The sequence below is a fragment of the Durio zibethinus genome, chromosome 15 (assembly GCF_047325235.1).
Source record: "Durio zibethinus cultivar Kanyao isolate XHJ-2024 chromosome 15, ASM4732523v1, whole genome shotgun sequence".
In the NCBI taxonomy this organism is placed as follows: Eukaryota; Viridiplantae; Streptophyta; class Magnoliopsida; order Malvales; family Malvaceae; genus Durio; species Durio zibethinus.
The window spans coordinates 1,090,886-1,095,101 of record NC_143176.1 but is presented as its reverse complement, the minus strand read 5'-3'; positions in this window follow the sequence as shown (position 1 = coordinate 1,095,101).

Here is a 4,216-nt window from a genome sequence, read left to right as displayed (position 1 = left end):
GCCGGGGATCGAACGGGTGGTAGGTGGGTTCAAGCACATCTTCATATTTCTTCCGTGCCAATGCCATTTTTATGGCTTGTAAATTCATACAATGGTCCGCTAAGACTTAATGTGAAGTTTCATGGCAAGATTACCCGTTTTTTATTTTTCATGATTTTTGAAACTTTTTATGGTTCGGGATTGTTTAAAAATTTTTTAGTAAGCCTTTTGTCCCCAAATTTGGTAGAGGTGATCCTTGTATTTTTGTTGGCATGCACAAAAATATTCAGCCAAAAACTCAAAGTGGAGAAGATTTTTTGACCATTTGAAAAAAGTGTTCCCATTTCAGACACTTTAATGGCTACTGGTACCAAACCTATAAAATCTCAAATGCTCTTTTAAGGGGGTGTCAGTTCTTGAGGTATCATGAGGGATAGGGGGCCAATATAAGGGCCAAGTACCAGCACCCATCGCACATCATGTGCGCACACCCCCCGGCCCCCCCAATTGTCAGAACCCCCAATGTTGTCGATTAGGCGTTCCGACGATGCTCTGGAGACGGTGCCCTGGGCAAAAAAAATGTGGCACCAGCACCTGCCCGAGCCCAGCATGTGCACCATGGCACAAACTCTTACACATGGAATGAACTCTGTATGCTTAGACATGGAATGAACTCTGTATGCCTAAGCCAACCCATGAAACGAGCGTGGGGGTGCTCAACCGATCGTTGAGGCAGAATGTGCAAGCTGGGGATCGGCTCGGTCCCCCTTTGCGTGCTGTTGGTCCCGCTGCCACAACCCTCAATCTAGCTGGGGCTTAGACATGGAATGAACTCCCTATGCCTAAGCCAACCCATGAAACGGGCGTGCGGGCGCTCAGCCAGTCGGAGAGGCAGAATGCACAAGTCGGAGATCGGGCCCGTCTCCCCTGCGTGCTGTCGATCCTGGTGCCGCAACCCTCGGTCCGGTCCAATCTTAGACTGGAAATGAACTTCGTATGCTTAGACTGGGGATGAACTCCGTATGCCTAAGTCAACCCACGAAATGAGCGTACGGGTGCTCATCCAATTGAAGAGGTCGACCAGAGAGGTAGAATGCGCAAGCCAGGGATCCACCTGGTCCCCCTTGCGTGCTGCCGATCCTCATACTGATCCTGCTATCGTAACCCTCGATCCGGTCTGATCTTAGATTGGGAATGAACTCCATATGGTTAGACATGGAATGAACTCCGTATGCCTAATCCAACCCACGAAACCAGTGTCCGGGCGCTCAGTCTGTCGGAGACGTAGAATGCACAAGCCGGGGATTGGCCCGGTCCCCCTCTGCATGCTGTCGATCCTACTACGGCAACCCTCAATGCGGTCTGATCTTAGACTGGGAATGAACTTCGTATACCTAAGTCAAGCCGCGAAATGAGCGTTTGGGCGCTAAGCCGGCCAGAGAGGCATAATGCGCAAGCCAGGGATCGGCCCGGTCGCCCTCTGCATGCTGTCGATCCCACTGCCACAACCCTCAGTTTGGCTGGGGCTTAGACATGGAATGAACTCCCTATGCCTAAGCCAACCCACGAAACGGGTGTGCAGGCGCTCAGCCGGCCGGAAAGGCAGAATGCACAAGCTGGGGATCAACCCGGTCCCCCATGCGTGCTGCCAATTTTGCTACCACAACCCTCGGTCTGGTCTGATCTTAGACTGGGAATGAACTCTGTATGCTTAGATTGGGGATGAACTCCGTATGCCTAAGTCAACCCACGAAACGAGCGTGCGGACGCTCAGTCGACCAAAGAGGAAGGATGCGCAAGCTGGGGATCGAACGGGTGGTAGGTGGGTTCAAGCACATCTTCATATTTCTACCATTCCAATGCCATTTTTAGGGCTTGTAAATTCATACAATGGTCCCCTAAGCCTTCATGTGAAGTTTCGTGGCAAGACGACCCGTTTTCTATTTTTCATGATTTTTGAAACTTTTTTTGAAACTTTTTTTAGAAAGCGTTTTGTCCCCAAATTTGGTAGAGGTGATCTTTGTATTTTTGTTGGCATGCATAAAAAAATTCAGCTAAAAACTCGAAGTGGAAAAGATTTTGTGACCGTTTGAAAAAAGTGTCCCCATTTCAGACACTTTAATTGCTACTGGCAGTAAACTTATAAAATCTCAAATGCTCTTTAAGGGGGTGTGAGTTTTCGAGGTTTGAAGAGGGATAGGGGGATAATATAAGGGTCAAGTACCAGCACCCCTCGCACACCATGTGCGCAAACCCCCCGGCCCCCACAATCACCGGAACCCCCAATGCTGTCGGTTAGGCTCTTCAGCGATGCTCCGGCGATGGTGCCCCGGGTGAAAAAAATGTGGCACCAGCACATGCCCAAGCCCAGCATATGCACCATGGCTCAAACTCTTAGACTGGGAATGAACTCCATATGCTTAGATATGGAATGAACTCCGTATGCCTCAGCCAACCCACGAAACGAACGTGTGGGCGCTCAGCCGGTCGGAGCGACAGATTGTGCAAGCTACGGATAGCTCAGTCCCCCTCTGTATGCTGTCGGTCATGCTGCCACAACCCTCGGTTTGACTGGGGCTTAGATATGGAATGAACACCCTATGCCTAAGCCAACCCACGAAACGGGCGTGCGGGCGCTCAATCAATCGGAGAGGTAGAATGCGCAAGCCGAGGATCGACCCGATCCCCCCAGCGTGCTGTCGATCCTGCTGCCACAACCCTCGGTCCGGTCCGATCTTAGACTGGGAATGAACTCTGTATGCTTAGGCTGGGGATGAACTCCGTTTGCCTAAGTCAATGCACAAAATGAGCCTGCGGGCGCTCATCCGACCAAAGAGGCAGAATGCGTAAGTCGAGAATTAGCCCTGTCCCCTCTGGGTGCTGCCGATCCTGCTACTGGTCCTGCTGCCTCAACCCTCAATCCAGTCTGATCGTAGACTGGGAATGAACTCCATATACTTAGACATGGAATGAACTCCATATGCCTAAGCCAACCCACGAAATGAGTGTACGGGCGCTTAGTCGGTTGGAAAGGCAGAATGCGCAAGCCAGGGATAGGCCCGATCCCCCCTGCGTGCTATCGATCCTGGTATCGCAATCCTCGATCCGGTCCGATCTTAGACTGGGAATGAACTCCTATGCCTAAGTCAACCCACGAAACGAGCGTTTGGGCACTGAGCCGACTGGAAAGGCATAATGCCCGATCCCCCTCTGTGTGCTGCCGGTCCCACTGCCACAACCCTCGGTCCGACTAGGGCTTAGACATGGAATGAACTCCCTATGCCTAAGCCAACGCACGAAACAGGCATGCGGGCGCTCAGCTGTCCGGAGAGGCAAAATGCGGAAGCCGGGGATCGGCCTGTTCCCCCCTGCGTGCTGTCGATCCTGCTACCGCAACCCTCAGTCCGATCCGATCTTAGACTGGGAATGAACTCCGTATGCTTAGACTGGAGATGAACTCCGTATGCCTAAGTCAACCCACAAAACGAGAATACGGGCGCTCATCCAATCGAAGAGGTCGATCGGAGAGGCAGAATGCGCAAGCCAGGGATCGGCCCACAAAACGAGCGTACGGGCGCTCAGTCGACCGAAGAGGTAAAATGCGTAAGTCGGGGATCGGCCCGGTCCCCCCTGGGTGCTGTCGATCTTGCTGCTGGTCCTACTACCACAACCCTCGGTCCGGTCCGATCTTAGACTGGGAATGAACTCCGTATGCTTAGACATGGAATGAACTCCGTATGCCTACGCCAACCCACGAAACGAGGGTGCGGGTGCTCAGTCGGTCAGAGAGGAAGAATGCATAAGTCAGGGACCAGCCCGGTCCCCCCTGCAAGCTATCGATCCTACTGTCGCAACCCTCGGTTCGATCCGATCTTAGACTAGGAATGAACTCCGTATGCCTAAGTCAACCCATGAAATGAGCATTCGGGTGATGAGCCGACCAGAGAGGCATAATACACAAGTCGGGGATCGACCCGATCCCCCTCTGCGTGCTATCGGTCCCACTGCCACAGCCCTCGGTCCAGCTGGGGCTTAGACATGGAATGAACTCCCTATGCCAAAGCCAACCCACAAAACGGGCGTGCGGGCACTCAACCGACTGGAGAGGTAGAATGTGCAAACCGGGGATCGACCCAATCCCCCCTGCGTGCTGTCGATCCGACTGTCGTAACCCTCAATCTGGTCTGATCTTAGACTGGGAATGAACTTCGGATGCTTAGACCAGGGATGAACTCCA